At 43.0% G+C, this 27000-nt stretch overlaps 1 protein-coding gene across 14 annotated transcripts in view; it reads right to left on the reverse strand.

Annotated features, from left to right (window-relative positions):
• The window catches only part of DAB1 (DAB adaptor protein 1), a 341210-nt gene that overhangs the window by 255724 nt on the left and 58486 nt on the right, over window positions 1–27000 (reverse strand). The window contains exon 1 of one of the 14 annotated variants that reach the window (XM_085511808.1): window positions 21877–21930. The exons of 9 other annotated variants lie outside the window; for them this stretch is intronic. The gene's annotated coding sequence lies outside the window, so the exon portion shown is untranslated. Of the gene's footprint in view, window positions 1–21839; window positions 21931–27000 lie in introns of those variants that run through there. 4 more of the 14 variants (XM_085511807.1, XM_085511820.1, XM_085511804.1 and 1 more) reach the window with 4 other exon arrangements.

The raw sequence follows: 27000 nt of genomic DNA on the forward strand, positions 1-27000 counted from the left end.
TCCCAAGAAGAAAAGGCAACGTAACATCCAACTTAATGACAGAGCTAATTTCTGACTCTTTATGTGTAAGACAGACCTGAATCAAAGATAGAATTACATCAAATATTTGTCTAAGGGCCTTTGGTGGAGTCTGGGTCATTATTAAGCAGTACAGATCTCAGCTGAGGTGAGATATACAAATCCACTTGAGTTGAGTGGTGAGATTTATTCATTATTGCCCAAACTAAACACCCTGATCTCTCTAGAGCTATACTCAGACCCATCTGCTTCTTTAAGCATGCACTTGGGTATAAAATGTCACTGCTTCCCATCATGGTCTCTCTCCCCATCTCAGCTCCCATCTCTGGCCTTTGCCAGTTGGCTGGGCTCAGTGCAGCTGAGCAGCACAATGCAGGAGCCCTAAGCACTGCCAGGAGTCATCATCAGTGGCCAGGGAAGCGTGTGGTGAGCACGGCAGCAGCGCTGTGCAATGGGAGCTCTGCCTTTGTGTTGTGCACCCATGCAGCACAGAGAGATGCAACCACACACAGCTTCAGGCTCCAAACACAGGCTGTGCATGTGAGGGCTGCAGAGCTGCTGCTGGGTAAGAAGAGAAGGAACTGGGAGAGGAGCAAAGCCTGAAACCCACCTACCCACCACACTGCCGGCCAGTGCCGGCTCTACATGCAGCAAGGCTGAACCAACCCAGGCACCAATGAGCAAAGAAGCAGTTATTAGACCCAGGTGCTTCATGGGGACCAGGTGAGGTCCTTGCAGGGCAGGAACCACGCAAACAGTCAGTAGTGCATTCAAGGGATGAGGAGGGCTGCAGTCTGAAGGGATGATTTCCAGAAAGAAGCCAGAAATCAGCAAATCAGCAGAAATAAAACAATTTTTCGCCACCAAACTACCATAGTAATCAATGTCTAAGAACACTGAGACCTGTGCAACACTGATCAACTGCAACAGGGCACAATTATCAAAGAACAGAACAGCAGAAGGCAGGAATTAGCAGAACAAGGCTGGAAATTCTGTAGCAGACAATCTTCATAGTGCTGGAATAAAATGTAGCTTTTATTCAGATAAAGGTCTCCTTAAAATCCAGGAGGGTATTAAACAAGTAAAAATGAGGACCTCACACCCCAGCCCTTCTATCTCTCTAATGAACTCCCAAACACAGAGGACAAAATGCTGCCCAGGGAGAACCTTCCCCACTGCATTCCACACAGGTTCACAGAGACACCAAGGTATTCCAGATGCTTGAATCCAGACAGCAGCTCACATATAGAAGCAGCACAACACGGGGTGCACTTCTGCTTTTAGGATTCTTTTGTTTTTTTCTGCATCTCTTCAGAGCGCCAGAAACATATGACATAATCTGAATACTTCTGGCACGCTGTGTAAAAGCAGAAGCTGTACATCTCATTACAGGAGCTCACCCTTGTGCTGGAGTAACCTGAATTCCCTATTTCTTCTCTGCTGCTTGCCCAGACCGAGCCGTGATGCTGATAGCAGAGCGTTACAAATCTTCCAGCAGCCCTTTCATAGCCAGAGCCCGCATAACGGAGTTCAGCTAGCCACTCTCCTTCATCTGAGGGGAAAGCTTGCCTTAGGCACAAACAAAGCTTCAAATTGATTTAATTTAAAATTTCAAACTTCTGTATGCTGCTCAGCCTCTGACTGCCATCTGCTTTTTCAGCTTGCCGTGACAGAGAGCACATTTTTATTATGTTTGTTCAAGCAAGTCCAGCAGTGCAATATTAATTTTCAGAGTTTAGGAGTTCTGTACACTTTTAAAAAGCTGCTAGTTTGAAATCTGATCACAAATTATCAACATCAGCAAAGCTTACTAAGCCAGCTTCCAACACTGCATCTTCTGAGCCTGAAACCTGCTTTTCCTGTGACATGCCATGCTATGCATGCCTGGGCTTTTTCCTTTTCTCTTTTCAAACTTTGTGGGTTTTCTTTGAAAGGTAAAGAAAAATAAGCATCTCCTGGCCTCCTACATTATGTTAAAGTACTTTTCTAAACTGATTAATTAAGAGCTCTTCTTCTACTGCCTCATCCTTGCAGGCATTCAAGGCCAGGCTGGATGTAGTTCTGGGCAACCTGGTTTGGTGGTTGATGACCCTGCACATAGCAAGGGGTTGAAACGAGATGCTCATTATGGTCCTTTTCTACCCAGGCCATTCTATGATTCTATTATTCTAGAGCCTTATGTTCAAAACATGGGTATATCTCTACCTTCTTGAACCTCCTCTTTCCAACCAAAGTGTTCTTGGAGGTGGCCACACGTGACAACTATCCTGACAGAATGAACTTTGGAGAACACTGCACCTCATACCTTGACCCCACTGGGAAGGCAGAATCGCATTGGGTCCTGGGACTGGAGAAACACCGACAGGTTCATCCCGATCCCACCTGCTGACTTGCAGCACTGATCTGAGCTGCAGAAAGAACTCTGCATCCATTAGGAAGCCTTTCAGTTTCAAAATAAAGCTGAGATTCTGTTCACACTGGTCAATACAAATCCAGAGCTCTACACAGAGTGCTTCAGCTCTGCCAGTGGAGATCATGGAATCACAAAGGCTGGAAAAGATCTCTCAGATCACCCAGTCCAACCGTAACCGTGCCCACAGCCCACAACCTCAGTGCCACATCCCCACTGTTCTTGAACACCTCCAGGGACAGTGACAACATCAATGTAAATCCCATAATTATTTGAAAGCAAAGTCTCTTCCAACCTGAGCAAGATCTGATAGCGTCCCTGCACTATAAATAATGCAGGGTGCTGCCAGTGTGTGCTGCTCGGGGAGGAACAGAGGGCCGGGTGGAACACAAACAGGCACACAAGGAAAACACAATTGATAAACAATGTACCAGAAGACCCAACAAGATGTTCTGTATAGATCTCAATGCAGACGGACAGCAGGGCTTGCTTCTGACGTAGGCTGACAGCTGTGATCTCTGCAAACCATGACTGCTAGGGAAGGATGAGAAAGCAGAGCTAGAGCCGTGAGAGCTGCAAACACCCTGAATATTTCAGTCACATCTCTTTTGCACTCCTACCTTCGAAGTCACAGATTGTAAAACAATGAAAAGCTGCTGTCAAGATCCCCAGAAACAAACAATGGAAGGCAGCCCTGCCTCCAGCACTCCCTGGGCTTGGGGTCTGTGTGACACAGCTGTGCCAGATGCAGTGGGCATAGCACTGCCCCGGGTGTCTGCATGGTCTCAAGCTGAGCATGCACTGAATGCTCCCATCTGGAGACCACGCTGCCTTGTGCTGCAAGTCTGCAGAGAGATACATACCCTAAATGGTCCCCAAGACAACTCACAAATGTAACAGTCAGAGGGAGCAGGTAATGAGTTGCTTGGAATCGGGGTGCCCTACAGAGCTCACAAAGCCCATCGTTGCCTTCTGGCCATCATTGTGCTTTCTGGGCTGAAGGGCTGAAGGGAAGGATGATTCCTTGTAAATAACCTGGGCCATCTGGAGCCTTCTCTATAATTTATGCCTGTGTTGCAGTTTTAAGGAGGCTGTTTCTGAAAGATGGCACAGCTTGGGGATTTAAACCACAATCTTTAAAACATATTTAAAAGGTATTAGCTAATTATTTAGGCTGGAACTGCTGCAAAAACAGCAAATAACTCAGAGTTCTTTGAACTGGTCTTTTTGAAGTCAGCAAAGCGTTTGAAGTGAGGTGTAGGTGAGGGGAGAGGATTGATCACTGTGGAAGACTGAGAGAGGAGGTGAAGAGGTGCCTGGTCTGTATGGCAAACCACTGCAGCTGGGAGCTGGAGCAGCTGAGTGCCCACACCATCCCCATCCTGCCCCAGCTGCAGAACTGGCCTGATGGCTCATTTTCACAGTGGTGGACCTCTGGTGATCCCCCACACCAACCTCCTGCTAAAGCAGGTTCCCTGCAGTGGGTTACACAAGAAAGTGTCCAAGCAGGTATTGAATATCTCCAGAGAAGGAGATTCCACCACCTCTCTGGGCAGCCTGTCCCATTTTCAGAGCACCCAGCACTGATACATGTGATGGAAATGCTTTGCAGGGCAGCACAAGGAGAACCCTGCCATCCTGAAAGCATTGGGATACCACGCAGACCGATAGGGATGAAAACCTGACAGGCAGCCATTTGTTACCATTAATGTTTAATTAAGAACAGACACTATTAGCTTTGTGTCAGAAAACCAACACATCCTCTACGCACGGATGGAAGTTCTCAGTTCGCTAATGAATAAACAATTTGTAAATGAAGGCAAGGAAGGGAATGCTATCTGGGAATCCCATTGCTCTCAGACATAAGGCCTTAAGAAAACAGCACGAGTCTGGTTTCTGTTCCTTCCTCCTCATCCTCCTATGGTCACGCTGGGACATGGCAGCTATATATGTATTTGTATATATATATATTTGCATTTTTAAAGAATGCTGTAATTGATTTTAAAATGAAAATGCAGATCTCACCCTTTTTATCCACAAAAAGTCACCCAATAGCGGTGGGTATGTGGGTCCCCGGGCTGATTGTAAATATAAAATCCTTGACTTTCTATTATTGCTCCAAATAAATATATACATATATATATGTAAATAAGATTAACCTGCTCCTCCTAAGTCCTGATTTCCACGTTCAATTTATTTCAGTGAAATAGATACTTGGATGAACTCTGTGCCTCCCTTGTGCACTTCAGAAAGAAAACCCCATACAGACAGCAAACCCATCATGTTACTATTGTAACTCAGGACAGGGTTAGAATTGGATGAAGCTGCTGTGAGATGGAGGAAAATATGCCTGTGTGCATAGAAGAGGCTTTCAAAAAGCCAATAATTCAAAAAAAAACCTACAACAAAAGGACAGGGCTGGAAGATGATCTTGAGAAACAATTTTCAGGCCCATGCAAGAGTTATTAATGAGCAGAGTGCACCTTTAGAGAGAGAGAAGGGAAGGGAACACATTGGCATTGCAGTTCAGTAACTGGGGACCCTCTGGAAGTGGAACTTCAAAATAGGATTTCTTAAAAGCTTTTTCTTTCCTAAATTCCCTTTGCAGAAGCCTGCTTATTCTTTCATAATCACTTCAAAGCAATCCCCAGCCTTGCAATAAAGTAAATTCAAAGCAATTAGAGAGTAGATCTACACAGCAAGACCAAACAGTGCTTATAGAGGGTTTCTGTAAAGTGGTTCTGCATACATTTTCCTTGGAATGACTTTATTTGTATAAAGAAAGAGGGGTATTTTTTTATGAAGGAAAGAAAATATGAGATAAATTTACGATAGCAAATAGAAATGCTGCATCTCTGGAGTGTGCTACTACACTGCAGTTTGCAAGCACAACACATATAGCATCACTCCGCTACTTTCATATGTTGTCATGAACAATAACAGAAGTGGAAGAAAAAGGAAAAGAAAGGGTTCTTCTGCAGCGTGCTACAATAAGAGCCTGCAATAACCAGGTAAGGAATGAACAGACCAACTTCCCATCTTCCTGCCCTGGCTCCTTGGAGGCCCTGCTTTCCTGCCTGGCCCTGGTGTCTGCACAAAGGCAAGGCTGAGAAATGCCTGAGTGCTGCTTCAGTGCTGAGCTGAGATGTGCTTATGTCATTGTGATGCAAATAAATGTAACAATTAAGAATATAATTTTGGAAGATGTCAATGGCACTATTACTCATATGGCTCTCAGCCAATTAAGCGGTAGGTGAATTAGCCCATTTAATTGGGTTTGGTGTTTCAGCACAAGGTGTTTTATGCTTTGTATTCTGTCAACATTTTGCTGTACGATACGTTAATAATTCTGATTGCTCAGGAAATAACATCTGGGCAGATGTGGTCTGGAATACAGAAACCACTGCTGGAAAGGTTGCATACACCTGTGATCCCAGTTGTGCAGGCAGATTGACTCCAACAAAAGCTCCATTCAGGGGGGATGGAAGTCTCGATTCGCTTGTAAGCCCATTAAACGCTCTGAATGGCCATGAAGATGAAACAAGGAAGCACTTTAGGACTCTGCAGTTAGAAGACTTGGAGCAGAAATGGCAACAATAAAAGAACAACACAGTGTGATTATTCCCAATCCAAAAGACAAGCATATAACACCATCTGAAGAGAGAGGGGGAAAAAGTGTCATATCTCTTGCTTGGGAAACTGCCGCGATTCAGCTAATCTCCTCTATTAGCTCACGATCACAATAGTCCTCAGTAAGATGGGAAACCAGAGGCACTCATGGGTTAGCGAAGTACTTCACAGTTACCCTAAGGAAGCACAAAAGAGACACACTAACATTAAGACTGCAGATTACACTGTTAATGACAATAACAGCATATAAATGAACTCTCCTTCACAGGAAGAGATTAATTTACGAACTAAAAACCCTCATTTAGAAAGGGACTGCTGAAACAGAGACAACCTAATAAGGCAGTTGTGTCTATTAGCCACAAGAAACAGGAGCGTGAAAGCTGGGGGAGATGCTCTTTCGAATGCCAGGAGCTGATTCTTCCTACTTTACTTTCAGATTGTCATTCCCTAAACCTAAGGGGTTCCTTGGGTGCCATTAGCATCCCTGATTGAGATTCAGTCACTGCTTGCTCATGAGTCACTTTATCCAGCACACTTCATTTCTGTAGGAGTAAGTAACCGGCTCTGAGTTAGAAAGCTCCACTCTGAGAGATTGCCCCAGCATCACTCTATGCTGAAAAGGAATAAAACAGTAGGAAGGAGAAGCAATAGTCAATGCTTTTATTTCTCTGTGCACAGCAAGATCAGAATTCCAGGGATGTTTTCAGGACCATTTCTGCATTAAAACTGGATTGCTTTGCCCACTCTATTCAGCCTCAAACTCCTCGTTTGAATCCCTTGCACTTCTAATATTACAGAACAGAAATCAGAGATCCTTTAAATACATTGGAAACACTCTGCACAGTTTCACCCTACATAAGGAAAGGGAGAGGCTGGACTCACACTGCACAGTGCTTGTACATCTAGGGAACGGGCTGCAGGAGTTAGGCGTGCAAAATGCAACACTTAATGCAGGTTGCAGCCTCAGACTCCTCACTTAGGTGCTTGATGCCTTTCTCAAACAAATCACGTCCCTCCATGCCTCATTCTTACCATTTTCCATGAGCATAAATCAGTGATTCATATTTCAAAAGGAGTTGGAGATCTTTGCATGTTGCATGCTTCGTAGAGTTATTGTTATTTATAATTAACAGCGGGGTTACTCCACTATTAATAACACTTAGCACTAGTGCTTTTCATCTTCAAACCACTTTCTGAGCATTAATTAACTTCAGGCTGCTGATACTCAGAACATCTTTCTTTTTGTCGTTCTGCTCCCCTCAATTCCCCATGTTATGGGGGTAATGGGGAAAAACACAAGCTTTAAGGATCTTGATCTGTAACATTTAATTTCAGAGGAGTGCTTCATAATTTTCACAGTCAAACTCAGTTCTGCTTTGAAAGTTTTCTCCAAGGTCCCTTTGCGAGACCCCACAGCAGGCACTCACTGCAGCTTTTAATGGGAGCTGGGCATGCCAAGCAGCCCACATGCAGCTTTCCCATCAGCTGCTCACCTGCCTTACCAGCAATACAGCTCAGCAGCTGCTGCAATGGAGGCAGAGGTGAACCACTCATTTTCTTCTCCACATACCCAGAATTTCATTCCAGCTGCAACATCTCATGGAATTAGATCAGCCTTTTCTTCGTAGCAAATAGCCCATTTTTAGTGAAGGACTCCTTTGTTAGTAATGTATTTCTGTATCTTGGCCTCTGCAAGACAATGCAACATGCAACACCCCTCTCTTCTTCATGACAAGCAGCAAGCAAGGGGCCCCTGCCTTATTTCCTCTTCTACCAGCAGGATCAGGCCATCCCACCCACTTTACCTGCTTCAAATGCAATCATCATTATGTCCGGGATGATGATTTATACAAGCCATAATTCAAGGTGGGTTTTAATAGAATGACACGCTCGCCTGTACTTGTGTTCATGAAAATGAATGTGTTCATACTGATGTATTGTTTGGCTGATTATACAGCTCTCCAGTTCAGTCTTCAGATACTTCTTGAAAACTGTTTTGAAAGGGCTTTGCCTCCTGCATGGTTTAGTGGCAGTCTTCCCTCCTAAAGTTATGTATATAACCAATGGAAAACTGCTTAGCCATTCTAGGGGACTCCTAGATATCCGGCCTTTCAACAGGTTGACTAATCCAGGCATCTTCCTCACTTCCAACCACCTACAACGTGCACTTGCAGTGAAAGAATTCACTCTCAGTGGTGTCCCTTTGGGCAGCTGCTCTGCCTTGGACCATTGTATCAGCTCATAATATCCTCAGGGCAAAGGTTGCTCTCAGCTTTGGAAGAGAAACTGAGAAGAAAGGGACCATGGGGGAAAATCTATATAAAACGGTGAGTGAAAATAATAACATGCTGATCTCTGCTGTTCTCATCTCTTTATGTTGTAATACTGGCTCAACAGGCCACCCTAGGCAAGCTTGCTTCTATAAAGAGCAAACAGTATCAAAGAAATGTAGATCCATTACTGAATCATTCTCATTTGCTACTCTTTGGCTCATCCAGTCTGTTTTGGACAAGTTATTTGTTGCTGATTCATTTAGATGTGCTCACCAAACCAGTCTGCATTGGATGTAAATCAATACAAAAGCAATTTATTAGTCCCACCTTTGCAAATTGCCAACTCCCTAAGTTGCTTCTCATCCCTGTAACTCTACCAAGAGACAGAGAAGCAAAGGACTACACCCACTAGATGCCACCAGAAATTCATGTTTCTACATACACTGGAGAATGCCTTTCCTGTGCTGCTACATCACAGAATGTATTTTTGCATCACTGGGTTTATACGTATGCATAAAGGGAGCGCACGAGCTTGTACTGAATTATGGTTACAGTTCATGTAATTTCATCTCATTCATCATACTGAAAGTGCAGTTATTTATACGAGGGCTTCCATTTATTTATTTATTTATTAATGTAAAATCCATAACAGCAAAAATGCCCAATCAAACTATCCACGCTTTCTTAAGGAAAGAAATACTCAGCATCCATTTGGCCCTGGAGGTGAAGATAACAAACTCTTTGTTGTGCTCTATTTTAACATCTAAAGAGTAGCGTAACCCACCATTTTTACAAGCTACAGAGTTTCCAGCACAGCCTAGATTTAAAATCCAATGTATATATTGTAGGTTCGAAACAAGAAAATGCTGATGTGCAAACTGACAGTCTCTTACCCAGTACATTGTATTAACGTCCAGTGAAACTAATCACATAACCAGCTTCTGGAATAACAGTCCTAGACTACTGCACCATATAATTCAATTGATTACCCTGAGAAACAATAATATAGTTATAATACTTCTAGTAGCTCGATCCCCAGGGGAGCAAATTTACTCTGGTCTCCCTAACTGGTTGATAACATATTTAAATGCCAGTCAGTCACTAATCCGCTGCTGCTCCTTCCTCTGAGAGCTGCTTTATTGAACACTGTAATTGCCTGGATGTTGTTTTTCATTTCTGTAGCTGTTGCTGTTAATTAAATATTTCGTAGGAGGCTCTCTCTGACATTTCTTACTGCATTCTTGAATATCAGATAAGATACACAAGCTGAGTGTTTGTACCTGCTGCTCTCTGCTGATACTCTTGTCCTAGATTCAAAGCCCCAAAACACTGAAGAAATGACATACTTTTAGTGAAATTAGGACTTGCCACTCTTAAAGGGCTGTGGGGACCGGAGTGAAAGAGTGGCACACGCCGTGTGCCTGCTGGATCCCAGAAGCAGCTGAAGCAGGACGTACATCTGGAGTGCGAGATGCACCGACCGTCTCCCATATGCACACTGTGGGTGGCTGTGCTCCATCTCAGGAGTGGCAGAATTGATTTTCCAAAGCCAAACCTTTGTAGCAAGCTGGGTTTTCTTAAAGCAAAACCATTCTTGAAACCCAGCAGTAAAGGCTCAGGATTCGTTGATTTTATGCGTGACACGATGCCACAGAAAAGTGGTGTGAAAAGGCATTACAGCAGCACATGGGGACAGCAGGTGGGGCTCCCCTGTAACATCTGGCATTAAAGGAAGAGCATTAAAGGGAAGGATCCAGCTGTGTGCATTCAGTGCCCAGTAAATATTGGGTGGTTACAACTGGCTCGGGGATCTGAAAACATCAAGAAGCTTTCTAGACACAATACGTGTTGTTTTCACAGTGTACTCTAATGACTACAGCCTCCCCAATTAACGAGAGTGTTAATGAAAAGGCAGTACTGCTAATGCTCTGAATTAAGCTGTCCAATGATGTCTGACAAATAAGTCTGCATCAGTAGCAAAGGATTTATAGCAGGCAGGTTTGGATACACACATAACATCCATCTAATGAGACTTTATGTATTTAGATACATTGTTTGTGTCTATAGGAACGCTTAAGGATCACGCAGCTGCTGATCTCCAATACCCCGATAAGTTAAGCATTTAACTAACACGACTTTGCACTGAAATGCAGATATTTTAAATATTTAAACAATAAGGATGAAATCCCAGTGCTATTAAGATATTTGACAAAGTCTCTATTAAGGCCGGTGGGATAAAAGCATTTTATTGGTTTTGCTATCACTGCTACGATGGGTGATCCATCACACTTAGGTGGTGAGGCTGCACGTGGGCTACCTGAAGAAAAGTGCCTGGGGAGCTTGTTCATTACCAGCCCTAACCTCAGCAAAGAGGAAACATCAATGTGTTCCCGAGGTCCCAGAGCCACAATGCCAGGATGCCAACGGCTCAGTGCATTCTGCATGGCCACATCATGCCAATGTAAACTCAGGTGGGGTTAGAAGAAAGCTAATTGCTTCAGAAGGGGTACATGCAAGTGGTTGTGTCACCTCCGCATTCAGCATCCCTATGACTATCAGGGAAACAAGGGGTGAGCAACCACATACTACTCTCTATATAGCTTCTCTATAGCTTCTGTTTGGCTCATTTGTCACTCTTTGTAGGTTTACAGTCAGCTCCTGCTGGCAGCCCCGTATTTCTGCCTAGTTAAGGAAGAATATGGTGGTGTATTCTTTCAAAGAAGAGATGTTTTCCTTTACTTCACGGCAGGTGACAATCCCCCGGTGTCTAGCAGTGCTGGCAGGAGATGACTTGGAGATTTTTCAACAGTCACAAATCCTTCTGGAGAGGCCCTTTTTAGTTTCCCTTTCTGAGTTTAACCTGCCATGTTTCTAATATGATTATGACTCTCAGCTCGCTGCCAGAGTGACAGCATGAGACAAGTGGGATTTGGCATAGAGTAAGAGGATGAGCAGTGGCAAAATCAGGGAGCGTACGACCCAAGTATTGGGATCCTTTGCATCCAAAGGAGCAGCACTTCCATCTCCCATTGACCGCTGCAGGAGCCACACACTGCCAGGGAATGACAGATTTGTTACAGACCTCTGGGCCAGGAATTAAGGGGAGATCGTATCCTGTTCCTTCTATTTAAAGAGCACGTGAACAGGCAAGCAAGGGGAAAATCAAGTGGAAAGCACACACATACGCTCATGTATCAAGAGGCATGAGGCATTTACAAGTTGACAAGAGCAATATACAAAAAGCTCTAAAATACAGATCTCTCATGTTTCTTTTTTAGAAATAGAAACTAAAGACAAAGATTTTAGCCCTATTTTGAGGCTGGCAAGTATTCTTAAGCCTTATGAAAGTTGGCTCTGTGAACCTAAATTACATGGTGATTTTAAAGCCAGATGGTTTCAAGTAGTCTTTTCCCCCCTGGCATCAGAAATGCACGCAGAGATGGACCAAAATACTCCCAAATTCGCGTTGAACACATGAAATGCTGCAACCCACCAAACAATTCGCATTCAAGAGAGTAAATATTCCTATTTCAAATAATAAAGTTACTTAAAGGAGCATTGAAAATGAAATGAAGTACTAAAAAGCATTTTCTATCTGCTGAGAAATGAGAAGATGTTTCATTTTGGATTAAACAACATTGGGTTTTTATGTTTGGTTGGTTTTTGTTGTTTGTCTGTGATAAGAAGTAACTGAAGCCCTAGATTGGGGTCTCAACCCTGGATGAGTAGAGCTGACCCACCACCAAGGCTGGAAGCACCAGCATCTTGTGCAGCTCCAACACTGCAGGAGCACAGCAGCCTCCCAGCTCTCTCCATGCCCTCCCTATCCCATCCCAACCACACACCTGCACAGGGCTCTCCCAGCAGAGACTGACTGCACCTCCTTGCACATTAACCTCAGTGGCTCAAGCGGCCAGTTTACAACAAGTATTCAGATCTGGTGATTATCATCATAACAACTCTGTATTGTCCTTGATTTGTGTTTTAATCTCTGTAATTAAAGCGTCTAGCTGCCACAGCAACAGACGCTATAGTAGCGTGCCTGCTGTATAATCATAACATTAATTAAAACTGCAAAGTAGCTACATAGGAAAGACTTGATGTTATAGGAGATGGCTTTAAGGAGGAGCCCAGAGCGCAGTGTGTGCCCTCCTTGGCTGTGCCATGAGTAGGGCATGTCAACAGGGTGCCACCAACCCCCTGGGGGCAATATGTGCATCCCAGGAACCATCCAGCCCCAGGTGGGCAGCTCCAGCAAAGTAACCCAAGCCCAAACCATACAGAATATGAACAACTTCTGTCACCCACGCAGCATGAGCCATTCATACTGGGGTGTTCATATTGTCTGTGCTGAATGCTGCTGCCAGCACTGGGATGTGGTGCCCACAATACCTTCACAAAGCATCCTCCTCTCTGCCAGGCAGCACTGTCTGCTTCTCCCAGGACCTCCCAGTCCACAGCTCCAGTATAGGATAAGCTATTCTACAAGAACTGTCAAACAAAGAGGAAATTTTCCTCTTCAACCCAGTTTATCAGGGCGCACGTGTTAGTGTGCATGTACACAACACTGCCATGCTGGGCTGGAATCCAAGGGAGTGTTGAAACCTGTCACTGGGGGTGAAGTAACCAACCTACTAAGAGACAAGCCAGCTAAGAACCCTCTTCAATCAGAAAACATGAGAGTGTGGGCTGCAGGTCGGTATGTGGCCTCTTGTTCCCAATCATGCCACTACAGCACAGAACCCAGCTGTGACCGTCAGATCTGCTGATGGGACACAACTGCAGGGGACTGAGCAGCACAGGAACTTCAAAGGGCAAGCACACCAGCCATGTAATTGCAGTGAATCACAGAAAGGAAAAGGGAATGGAGAAGGATACCTGCTGGCAAAACCTGGGGCTTGGGGGACACGGAGGTTGTTTTGTTTTGTTTCAAGTAGGAGTAGGAAATATAATGGCAGGAAACAATCTTTGTAAAGAAGCACAGAGGAGTTCAGATAATGGTGAGAGTGCATCAGCCTGGGCTCAGAGGTCAACCACAGCTATGGAGCAAAGAGGTGCCCTGATGCAGTAAAAAGAATTATCAGTAAAAACAGTAAATGATCAGTAATGAAAGAATTGATACTGTCCCCAAAGCACAGTGCCACGCAGTGCCAGCTCCTCAGCAGTGTAACTCTTGCATTTGCTGCACCAGCCCCTTAGAAATGCTCAGTTTACACAGATATGTGCTGCTTTATGTTAGAAAAGGGCCCATCCTCTCAAGCTATCAATAAACTGAGCAGTAACAGAGGTGGCTAGCACTTGGTCTCATAAGTGGTTCAGCTCATCCCACAGCCCTTCCCAGGGATGAGCAATGCTCTGCAGCTCAGCAGAGAATGAGAAGCTGAGCAGCAGGAGGGCTGGCATGCATCCTGACGGAGACGAACACCAGAAATAGTATTTGTTCACAAGGAGGAACTGAAATAGATCCTAAACGGGATTCAGACCTGCCTATGACAACACCATCCAAAAAAAAAAAAGGAAAAATATAAGAAAAAATAAGGTTTCAGATGAAATTTATGACAACTTTCATAACTTTCCCCTCCCCTCACAACTGTTTTCCACATTTACTAGTCTGTACCATACACATAGACAAAAACAGCAATGCCAACAACTCTCTTCACTCTCTCCTTTCCTTTGATTTTTCCTCTGGGTCTCCTGCTTCCCTTCTCCATCTATAAAATACAGAAGCAGCTAAGTGTGGTCTTCCTTGGTCAGTAGATGAGTGTTATCCTTCCTTCTGATTGTTTCTTGGAGTTTGTCACTATCTGAAGGATTTTGGCTTCTTGTGGGAAGCAAAGACCCCAGTGATCGGCCCACAGAGGAGGCAGAGTCCTTTGGTAAGAGCTAAACAGAAATCATGGTGGGTCCTAATGGGAAACTGGATGTGACACTGGAAATGGTGAACAAGACAGATGTGTCCCAGATAAAACAGCTTGCAGAGCAAGAGCCCATTGGTCCTAAAAGATGAAAGACTTCAGGGAGAGAGGGGAAGTTATAATTATGGTTGCAGTCACCTCCAAGGAGCCAGAGGAAATAGTAAAGCTGCATTCAGCAGCGCTCCTTGCAGAAGTACGTGTCAAGCTGGATCACCTCCAGTCCCATCTTCCAGCTAGATTTGGGCTGGTGAAAGCTCAGAGGAGCTGTAAATGCAATGCAGACTGCCCAGCTACACAGCTCAGGGAACGGCTCCATCCTTCTTGAACAGGTGACACCACTGAGAGGTTTCCATCAGTAGGCAACTCAAGGCTTGAAGACACATTCAGAGAGAACAAGCCACTCCATGAAATTATCTGAGCTTCAGCAGTGGGAATATACTGCTACTGACATAAAGCAGACCTGAATTTAATCTGGAGTTGAACCTAAATGCCACTTCGAACATAGGTTGTGGTTTCTGCTCACTCTGCTAGTGAAGTTTCACATGCTCAAGTTTAACAACCCACTTACTCAGTCCACAAAGCCTGCCACATCTTTGCTTCTAGAACTACCTCCACATCTAAGTCCATGGAACTGATCTAAGTATTCTTGCCATTGGGCCACGTCCTTGCACCTCCAGATGCAGTCAAGAATATTAGCAATGTCAGTTTAATCAGACTGCGCTGATTTGCCATAAGTGATCACTTACAGTTACTAATAACATTCTCATTGATTGGCTTGAATGGAACGATTCACAATGACTAAAGGTCAGGTTGATATGGCCAAGCTCAAACATCAGTCATATCACAGAGATTTTAAAATACATACACGTGCTTTAAATTTTTTTTGAAGGTGATTCATACAAGAGTACAAAGAAGTCTAAGAACATAATTGTCTTTCATTACTATGCAAATTACACACACAACATCATTTAAGATCTAGTCCTATTGATGATATACTGCTTTATCTTTTTTTCCTCTGACAGTTCACATCTGCAGCACACAGAAGTTGGTTTATTATCTATACCGTTATTAAGTCAATTTGCTTTTCAAGGTGGTAGCTGTGCCTTTTCCTAAAGCAGCTATTTTGACATGCTGTACCTAGAAGCTGTGGAATTCAAAGCCAAAAGAAAACAATGACTTCAACTTTCTTCCAACACTTCCAGGGCTGTGTTTAAAACTTTCAATCTAATCATACTAAACTTGGAAAGAAAACAGATGGCATAAACCAGGCAAATGAGATATATACCAGAAATAGCTATACACTGAAGGAATAATCTTGCTATGTGTATTTTAACAATGGTTTCTTAAACTGATTTACCACCATATATAATTTTCTACTTACAAGCTGGAGCCTGAGCACGTTTAACATCTACTGAATTACCCAAGAACAGATCCTGTGTTTTACAGCTGTACTCTCAACTACAGTAATGATTATTTTCTTTAAGAAACATACATGCGTTTTAAGAATCAATACTGCAGACTACTCACCAAGCAGCAAATCACAGCGTGCCCTCTGCACAAGTCATGTTTGAAAATAAAATCATCACGACAGCCCTAGAATAGCTAATGCTTTATGTTAATCTTTCACGGGGTAACATGCTTTGACCACATCTGGTGCAACTGCTGAACCCAAAAGCAGAATTTATTTAAGATCGTATTCCAAAAGAATCAAAATCCAAAGCTAAACCAAACCTTAATCCAAAATACCTTTACCCTTCTTCACGCAAGTAAAGTCACAATCTGAAAGCAACAAATTTTGGTCAACCTCATATGGATATATACATGAATATTCAGGAAAAAAAACCCCACATCACTGGCTCAAACATGGTTCTTTTCTGCATAAACAGTTTCCCCTTATCAAGACCACTTTGCTGATGTATGTTTTGATGTGAGGCTTTTATCAGCTAAGATCAGTTGTGATCTTCTGTTGAGTTTGTCCATGCATCACCCTGCCTGTACCTGCATTCTGAGAGGGCAGCTGAGATTCTAAGTAGAATTCTTCACAGAAGACATGGGATGGGTTGAGTTGGAGAGGACCCTGAAAGGTCATCCAGTCCAACCACAGGTAGGGACAACTTGCACTATGCCAGGTTGTGCAATTCTTTGTATAACTACTAATTTTTACACATTAAAACAAGTAACTCATATAGAAGTACATCTGTTTGTTTAATAAGAGAATGGTGATTACATATTACATAGAATTATCTAATCACAGAACGGCCTGGGTTGAAAAAGATCACAACAATCATTTGGTTTCAATTCCCCTGCTATGTGCAGGGTCACCAACCACCAAACCAAGCTGCCCAGAGCCACATCCAGCCTGGCCTTGCCATCTCCTTCCCTATCAAATGGCCTTGTTTTTATTTCAGAGTTCAGTATGACTGGATCAAGTGAAAAACCACCCAATTCTAATTAAGAGCTTTGCCTCAATAAGAACCGCTGATTTCCATCCTGAATTATTCAAAGCTGAGAAATTGCAGCTCAGGAGCATTTTTCAAAGCTTTTGAAATTACAAAAAAAAAAGTAGCAGAAACAACTTGCCCAAAGCACTGCTCTCAAAGAGAGGTTCTTACTTCTTACTGACCTTGAAGGCCACCAATTCAGGAGAACCATTTTGCCATCAGTTTGGGCAGACAATCTTTTTCCTCTAAAATGTCACCGAGCACCCACGTTTTTTCATTTAGCTCACAGCGTTTTCCACAGCATTTTAATGTGCTCATGAATGGCTGTTGGTTGTTCTCAGCCTTGCTGTGATTGCTCGGGGGGGAGACAGCCGATACCAAGGACAATTTCTGGAGCAAGGAAGATTGTCTGCATTTTTTTTCCCGAGGATCTGCACCACTTCCAAGGAAAGAGTTGAGTCTGTAGGCTTAAAAGGCAGTGTGCCAGTTCAACTGATAGAGAAGCATGAGAAGGTAACGCACACTCAATTCCCCAGGGCTTGTTCCCAGCTTGGGAGCTAATATACATGTTATTTGCCCTTGTGCTGTGACTCCTCTGACTCTGAGAGCTATTGTGATATTATTTATGCTTCCTACTCATCAAAGCTTCTTTTAATCCAGCTTAGGTGTGACATCGTGGTGCCAGGTGAATAGTGGGGTGGAAGAGAACACGTATGCACTCTGCAGCAGGTCTTATCTTCTGCAGTTTAGGCTTGAACTGAATGTGCAGCCAGATGGAATGAGCTCATTCAGCATCTCAAAGATCAGGACTTGGTAAATCCCAAATGTGAACGTGTGATCACTCTGAGTAAGCACAACTACATCTTCATTTGAACACTGCTCACATACTAAACCCCATCCAGACTTAGTTTCAATTTTCCTTTTTGCCACCGGTAGAAAGTTGGCTTTTGGTCCTGTATATATTGCTGAAGAAGTCATGGAAAAACCTGATTTCAACTATGCCCATTATGCAAATGCAATTAAGGTACATTATCTTCGTTTGGTTTAAAACCTTTAAAACACCTTGAGCAATGATCCTAATTATGCTTCCTTGGTCATGTCTTGACTTTCAAACACTCCTTCTTGCTTTAGTGCAAAAAAACCAACCAACAGGCAGAAAGCCTTGCCATCAATATTTCACAGATAAACAGTAATAATCTTTTACGCTTATTTTGCCCATTCATCCCAAGGAAAAGCTTTATAACAAAGCCAAGATCACTTTACCTACCTCTGGGATGGAACGTCGCTGCAGTTTAATCACACATCAACACCATGCAACATTCTAGGATCAGGCATGAAAAACAGTACTAACTCTAATTGAAATTACTGGGGGAATTTAGGCATACAGAATATAATTACTAAAACTGGACTTTGGCCAGTGCAAACTGGAGTACAAGCCAGGACATGAAGTCCAGCCACCTCGCTCCTGCCAGAAGTGCCATGAGATCCCTAATGAACACAAGTGGCAAGATCCCAGTGCTGCATCCTATATAGCAAGGCTATTTAAAGAGAAAACAGCCTCAGAACAAGATTGATGTTAACGTGGCTCTACTGCCAAATAAAAAAGAAGCTCTTGCATCATCTATTAAGCACAAGTAGTATCGTAAAAATACAAGCTAAGTACTGATTTGGCAAACTCCAGTGTATTTATACACATCAAGCATTATACCAAATTCTAGACAAAGCCTAATGTCTTTCCTGAGTCTGAAGAGCATCAGTGTGTTTCATCATTGTGGAAACTAATGTGTAACAATGAGCTCAAGCTTCTCCTCATCTCTGGTGTTAGAAGTGTGTGCAAAGCCCCAAGACCTGGCGCAACTGCTGCACAGACACTCCTAGAAATGCACATCATTTGTTTAGAAGTAAAGCTGCCATTTCTATTCTCTCTCCCTGTTTGAACAAATACTTCAACCTCATCTCTCTTGCAGGTCACTCACAGCATGTAACTGGATGTGCAGTATCCCACTGTGCATTCTGCTGAAGCTCAGCACTCCAGTATTCATTGTGTCCCATCATGGCATGGGGAAGAGCTACTGGAGGAGCCAGAGGAGACAAGGGAGGGCACTGGAATTGGTACCCAGGGCAGAATCCCACCATTAGCATGTCCAGCACTGTTTGTCATTACCACTGCACAAGCAGCACCCAGCAAGACAGGCAGTTCTGAAAGCCCAGCTCTAAAGTAGGAGCTGCACTTACCTATGAGAGATAATGTTTGACTACTTCTATAGATGTCCTTGGCAATCTAAATCTAAAAAGAGTGCTAAGCATTATTGTTAATAAAGCAACAAAACACGTCCTAGAATCAGATACAAAGGAGTGATTCTCAAAGCACAGGAAAACATTAAAATAAGGTCACATTCCTTAGAGTCCCATGGGATCTGTAATACAGATGCTGTGAGTAGCTAGCAACTAATTAGTTGCAAGCAACTAATACATCGTGCAGTGCTAACAGATACAGAAACACAAACATATCCTCATGTATACAGATAGAGTTTGATTGTGTTTTTAAATATTTCATGTTGCAGGCCAATTATCATAAGGGAACTGATACGTAAAATTGCACAATTCTTAATTACGCTGTTTCTTTCTTCAACTCATTTCCATTTTGACCATGAAACCCCGTGCAGCCTTAAAACAACTCATCAGTTCTAGTAAAATGAAATTCCACAATGGAGGGGGGTTTCAATGCAGGAGTGAATTCTTTGCTATGAAGGATTACAAATACATGCAAGTACTGTTACCCTGCCCCAGCCACGACCTGAACCACACATCCAAGCTCCCCTTCCACAACACTTGGTTGGTGGCCCTGCCTGTGGCAGTGGGGTTGGATCCTGACCATCCTTGGGGTCCCTTCCAACCCAATCCATTCTGTGATGCTATGATTCTATGATTTCATTTGCAATGGAAACAGTGCCACCACTAACTGGAGGAGGACAGAGCTTTAAAAACCACAGACAGCAGCACAGCTGGCAGCTCCTGCTCTTCCCAACCCCTCTCCTTTCTGCTCCCACCCTTTTCTCATTCCTTATGTCTCCTTACCCACCTCTCTCTTCTAATTTCCATCTCCTCATGTCCTTCCCCAAAGGCCTTGTTAACTTCTCCCAAATCTCCCCATTGAGACTCACAGTGCTCACCAATAATCTACACTTCACATCCAGAAAAAGTGGCTAACATTTACCAGAGGATACAAATAACTCCTGAGCTAAAGCTTTATTGACCTTCGGTGGAATTTCAGATCCTTGTGGTTTTGTTTCCTTTCATTTTATTTTTCCCCTTTTTTTCCCTCCCTGCTCCACCATTCTGTGGCACCGGTGGAAAAGAGGCATAATGACACCCCCAGCATGGGATCAGATGCACACAGGCTTACACTGACACAGGCACTTCCACACAGGATAAGACTAAGTGAGTGTACATCACACAGCAAGTTACCTATTGCATCTACCATGGATGCTGCAACAAAGCAAAAGGAGTGAGTGGAGTCTGACCCATCATCAAGGGAACCACTTCACTGAAGTACTACATAGTATCACCAAATCTAATAGAAACTTGGCTTACTTCCTCACAAAATAGTGTAAAAAATAATATCCAATACTGCTTCATCAGGGCTGAATGGATATATTTTCTACTGTTAACTGAACAAGGTCGTGGAAAATATCGATTATGACTACAGTTAAATACTCTATGTGCCAATAATGATTTTTAACTTTCTTATTACTCTATGTCAAAAAGACAAGATAAAATCCATCAAGAAAGCTACCGACAAAAAGGTCACATCCGCTTCTTTAAAAACACAACAAATCTATGTAAGTCATAACATATGGAGGATTTCTGCTCTCCCTCCTTGACAAGGACGTTTCTTGTTGGTCAACACTTCTTGAGGTGTCGCCTCAACAGTGAGAGCCCTCTCCTGCCTTTTGTTTATCCTTCCTCTGCTCTTCATCTTCACTGCTCGTTTCTTCAAGCCCAAGGCGCCTTGATCAGCACAGCTTTGAGATTAAGCAGACACGCTGCACTAAGAAGGCACAATGCCTCCAGCTGAAACCTGCCTTCATGTGTTAGAGGCTCTGGTCTCTTAGCACTACCAACACAGCAGCCAAGCCAGGTGGAACAAACACAAGGAAGAAGAATTATTTGTGTCATTTAGAAAATTACAGGATTCTTCTTTTTGCTGCTTTCCTTCTTTTATCTTTATTTTTTTTAGATAACCGAAATTGTTCAAGTGTAAAGGAAACTGACCTCTTTCAGGTGTATAATTTTCCTGAAAGCCCCTCAGAACAACAGGCTTTTCTCTTCTCCACAAAGGCAGCTATCTCATAATTGGCATGCAGACATGGAGTCTGTATTTGCCAACTGTATAAGTTTTCTCAAATAAATTTGGTGCGCCAGGTGCAACAACGAATCTGTCAGATGATCATTATTTATCTGCTTAGTGCTGACAGAGTGCTGTGCCCAGTATCTGCACAGAACAGCAATCCTCACGCAGGGAAGGGCCCAAAGTAGGGACCAAATTATCCAAAATCCCCTCCCAGGACCACCTCCAACATTTATTCTCATCTTTAAAGATGCGACTCTGTGCTTCAGTTTCTTATTTGTTTATAATGGGTTTCTTATTTATATACAATGCTGCTGGTATTTAACATACGTGTAAGAACAGAGACGCTTGAAATGCGATGTATTCATTGTGACCTTCAGCTGGAAGGAACTATAGAGAAACAACAAATTAATATTCTTTGCTGCGTTCTTTTGCTTTCTGTTCACGAGCAGCCTGTGATTGTGTGCTTTATATAGAACTTAAGTTTCTTTCATACAAAGAAGCCAATAATGGAGAAAATCAAAGCTTCACTTAATCAAACTTACTTTGATGTCACTACATTTTCCTTCCATTAACCTTTCAACTGCCATAGACGTTCTGCTTACATGCTTTCATTTGTCTGGCAAAGTGGAAAATTGCTGCCAGGGTAAGATCTAAAAAGGAACCACCAAATGAGATAAAACAAGATTTATGAAAATCTACTTCATAGCTCCACGCAGTAGCACACTGCAAACTGGAAACTTTGCAAATGACAGCATTATTTATGGCCTATGCTTCCCATATCAGCAAAAGCCTCCATACCTGCAGAGGTGAAGTTCTTGGAAAGACGCTCACTGACCTTGCCCAGCAACAGACACGACGACGTGAGGAGCAGCCCACTCCACATATAGATGACAGTCTGTCGTTTTCCCTTTGGTCTGATGCCTGTACTGGATTCGCTGGTAGTTAAAACGAAAAGCACGGAGATACAAGAAGAAAAAGAAACAGCAATGTTCTTCAAGAGATTTTCAGTTGGATGCAGCTTTGCCCAATGGCATTTGTGTTATTCTTCAGGTACTTCTCCTTGTCTAAAGCTCCCATTGCTGCATGCTGCAGTGCTCTGCCCCATAGGAATGACAGCAATCTCAGCTCCACGTTAGTCCATGGGAATTTCACTGCAGCTCAGCCAGGCCAGGCCCTGACCCAGCTTTATGCCCATCCCCAAAGTCGAGGAGCTGGCATTTTGACTCAAGCCACTCCCAAATGTTTACTGATACAACCCAATAAATCACAGTTAGAGCTGCACCCCCAGCTCTGCCTCTACAAATCAGCGTGATGCCGTTGCAAACAGTCTGCAGCTTCGTTTGTTTTTTTTCCTTTTTTTCCTAGGGGAGACAGTGCACTCTTGGCTGTGCTTGGCTTTTCAAGCTCGTTGCCTTCCCCACTCAGCAGGCTGCCCTTTAACATGCTCCATCTGGCAGATAGGCGATGACACCTTCCCCCCACGCTGGTAGCCTTGTGCTGGCTTTGGGATGCCCTCCTCCCACCGCTCGCCTCCAGCCAGCAGCAGAGCAGCCTGCTACTCCCTATTAATTTTCCAGTGGGGAAAAACGTCTCGGGGCTCCCTTCTAAGAGCATTCTGCTGCTCATGTGCTGGCTTCTGCCACACACAGACATTAACTGTGCCCCCACAGAGGTTTTCAAGAAGCTCCAACAAATGCAGGTAGATCTGCTCACCTTCCAGGCCACCACCTTGCACTGCAGAGGGGAAAGTCTGCAACAGCAGATGGGGGGACACAATTACCCCCCTTCATCTGTGAAACCTGCACCCTGCCACCACATCCTGCTGTTTGCTGAGCACTTTTTTCTTCTTTCCAATGATCTGCAGATCAGAATCAGGTTTACTTCCTAAACCAGCCACATCCATCTCCCATTTCTCCTTTTTAACAGATCTCGGGGTGTTCTTGTTGGACTTCATTGGCTCCAACAGCTTATTTTTCATCAAGCAAGCAATTCTGCATAATTTCTCACTCTAGCATTCAGTCTCTTTACAATCCTCCCTGATAGTAACAAAGTGTTCCCTTTCCTATTTCAGAGAGGAGACATCAAATTGTGCAAACTGTTACCAATGAGCCATGAATTCACACATTTAGGGCCAAAACCCCCAGCACCAAGCCCAAGCTTCCCACATTGCTAGGGCTGCTCACGCACAGTGCAGAGGGTATGGGCACAAATCTGAACAGCCAACAACGAGTCAACACAAACCTGAGGGATACAGAGTGGATCAAATGAATGGCAACCCTGGTGCAAGTCACGTATTTCTTGCCCATGGCTCGCAGCCAGCACTTTCTCTACATGAGAAGGAGGAATAATTGGAAGTTTGCTTTAATTCTTTCTTCAGACACACTATAAAACCTCAGGAAAACAGTCAGGGACGGTCACCAAGTCAAGAGAATAACACTGGAAGGCCAACCTTGAGCTCAGAGTAGCAACATTTCTATCAGGCTTGCAGCAAAGTGTGGACGGCATCACAAAAATCTCTCTATTTGCTGTAGTGAAAGCGACATGGGTAATTCATAAGGGCAAGATGTTTGCCACTAAAAGCCCAGAAGTTTTAAGCAATCGACCTTGCAATATTTGGCTTCAAAAAGCTGTTCCTGATATGTAGTGCCCTGGTAGTAACTCATGAAAAAATAAGATAAAATCTTAGACTTCGGTCTGTCAAAGAGAGATGGCCATGACCTTAATTTGCCACAGACGTCTTTTGATGAGTATGAAAGTATTTCCCTCAAACATCTTAGGACGGCACACTGCCTAATGAGCTCGAGGTCTCAAACCCACAGGCACCGCGGTAATTACAAAGGGGTATTTAATTATCTAACCCCGGCATCTAAAGAATTAACAAACCTTGATAATGAAAGGAAGCCAGAGAGGAAAGAAGAATTTGTTGTCTAAGCCACAAAACACTGGAAAAATCACTACAGAGACAGATTTCAATAGATTCATATTTGATATTTCCAAAAGCTTACTGTGTACTAAAATGCCAGATGTTCACACATTATGGTTGTTATTACTGTTAACAGCATTAATTGGGAGAGAGAGGAAGTTAATCCAATTTAATTCGGGAAACTAAATGGAGAAATATAGAAGAAAACCAGTGGAAGGCTGTAACAAAGACAGATACCCAATATTTAGGCAATCTTCACATTTCATACACATGTTGGCACCAGGATTCCAGAAGTGGCCAAACAAGAGAAATGTCCCTTTCTAGGAATTGCTTCATTTACATTTGTTCACTATATAAAGAACAGCAAAATAAAATAGAGCAAGTCTGACGTTCGGGCTGTTCCCAGCAGTGACTGAGCTACATGCACTCTTCCAAACTGCTTCAATTGACACATATTTCCTCTGCTCAGAAACTTCTCCCTTCTCCATGGCAGAAACCCACTGGTGACTTGAATTTCAGCAAGCCATCCACAATAAAAGGCACCATTACATGTAGACCCTGTCTCCTTGCAAATGTATGCAAATGCATGTGTATAACAAAGCAATTTACATCTGCCCAAAGCCTCAAAGTGAGTGTATTTGCTTTGATCAAAGCTTATAATGGGATTTATCTGTAGGGCATAAAAACAATGTTCGCCTTGAAGAAAACAGCAGTGGCTTTAGATTGCTGCAATGAGACTGTTCTCTTGTTGTGGTGTTGCTGTTTGTAATGCTGCTAAGGTTGCATGCACATTTCCCTTATAATCCTCTCTATCCAGAAGCTTAGAGCTTGTCTCTCCAACTCATATTCAGTGCATGGGACATTAATCTGTCAGCTAACCTTTCCATTCCTTGCCAAATTAAGGGGGAAAAGAAAAAACAGCAACAACAACAACAAAAAAAACCACCCCATACATCATTGCTTTATAAATGATATTTCATTATTAGCGTCCACAATTATTTTTGCTAGAGTGAAGCTGAATTTTGTCAAGATGCTTTAAAGCTGAATAAAATGCAGCTTTATCTGGAAAAGATTCATCTAAAAATAAAGGCCGGTACCTATCTGCTGTACCAAAGGAACGTGCCTGTGGTGCATTACTTGGTTCGCTATTGCAGTAAATACAGAGTCGTTTAGAGAACTTTTCTTTCAATATCAATAAATAAATCAAGTTAATAGTGAATAGCTGGAAAGAAATCCAGGAATCAATGATGATTTGATAGCTGCTATGGAGATTCCCAAAGATGTTCTCAGCTGTCACAGTAGGGAATCCTCTTGCAATGGTCCAAAAAAACCCACAGCATCAATGCATTCACCCTCCTGACACAACTCCTGCTTCTTGGTGAGGTGATGCTTCAGAAAGATGGTCTGTACCACTGCTGGGAGGCCCTTCAGGTCAGCTGGGAGGAGAGGTCTTACAGCTCTCTAAACAGCTCATAGAATTTCTGCTCAAAGTGAAGGAAAGGGTGTTTCAGGCTTTAAGCTGCTAAATGAAAATAGCAGCAGCTCTGAAGCTGAGTGGAAAAAACCAACAAGCCTCACAGGTTTAATGATATCAAGAGTAAAATACTCTTATTATCCAGACACAATCAGCAGCCAGACTCCTAGGACAAGAGCTATGCATGGGTATTGCCTGCTTCTTTTTGTCTCCAGCACTGGCTCATTCCCACATGAGGGCTGGCACCCAGGCAACCCACTGCCCTCCACCAGTGATAACCCAAGGGCAGAATTTTGTCCCATAAATATGAATCTGTTCATTAGCATTTCCAGCTTCATCTGCATTTTGCATGTTAAGGATGTTATTATACGCAGGGAGTTTCTGCTATTGCTTAGTTAACTCTATGCAACTGTTTCCCATGCATACAGAAGACTGCTCACAGGCAGGAAAAAGTAATTGCATATTCATAAGTATCTCAACACGCAATTAATTGCTGAGTGGTGAAAAAGCAGTAATGAATAGAAAAGATTTCTGCTTTAACACTCAAGGAGATACATATTAAGCACACTCTTTGTGCACGTCACATCACCAACAAGTATCACTTGGCTTCACACCTGCCACAGACTCCTAATTGCATCAGAAATCCCGAAGCTTTAGCTGCTTAATAAAAAAGAGAAATAGTGTGTCCTTCATTTACTGCTACTGAAATCATATTAGATCTTGAACTGCTTTATAATAAGGAGAGATGGGTGTTGGATTTTCTTTTTTGATGTTGTCTTGAAGAGCTGGCAAAGTGCACAGTAATAGGCTGCAGCATTATCATATTGCTTCCCACTTCGACAGCCAAATAACTTAGCTGTGCCCTGGTACAGATGAGTCCTCTGATGGCTTTGACACTTTCATTTTCACTTTCTCAGCTTTGACACTTCTCATCATTAAAGTAACTGTACCCTGTAATTGTTGTTAAATGACTACCAGCAACAGAGCCGAGGAAAACGACTCAATTTCTGCATCGACCTAATAAAGCCCTTTAATTGGCACACCATCATCAGGCTGGATTAGCTTATGTTGGACCAAGAGCTACATCCAAATATGTGGAAGCACTTTACCTTTGCTTCCAACCACACTCGCCCCATGTATCTGTTGTCTTGGGTTTTCAGTAATATTTTCTAGCAACCAACGTGACCACACCATCAAGCACCAAGAGCTTGATGTTGGTTTCAGAGTGACTGAGTCCTTTGTTATACTTAAGATCCAGTTTTAATCATATCGATAATGTATTTGTGTTGAATTTATATTGCTCCTAAAGTAATGCACACAAGGAAAAGATGTTAGCAAAAAAGATTTAGTACTTTTTAACCTTGAAGGTACGCCACATAATAGGTATTGATTTTATCTTTTTTCTTTTATTACACGGAAAAAAAAACAATAAAATATGCCTGCTGGTGGACTGTTAGATGACAGAATAAATGGTTAGCAGCATTTGTTATAAAATAGCACAGTGACACCACGTGTGTTTGCCTTAAAAGCGTATTATAAAAATCAATGGTGATATACATCTT

This window comes from Coturnix japonica, chromosome 11 (assembly GCF_054131305.1).
Source record: "Coturnix japonica strain WE chromosome 11, WE-NBRP24, whole genome shotgun sequence".
Classification (NCBI taxonomy): domain Eukaryota; kingdom Metazoa; phylum Chordata; class Aves; order Galliformes; family Phasianidae; genus Coturnix; species Coturnix japonica.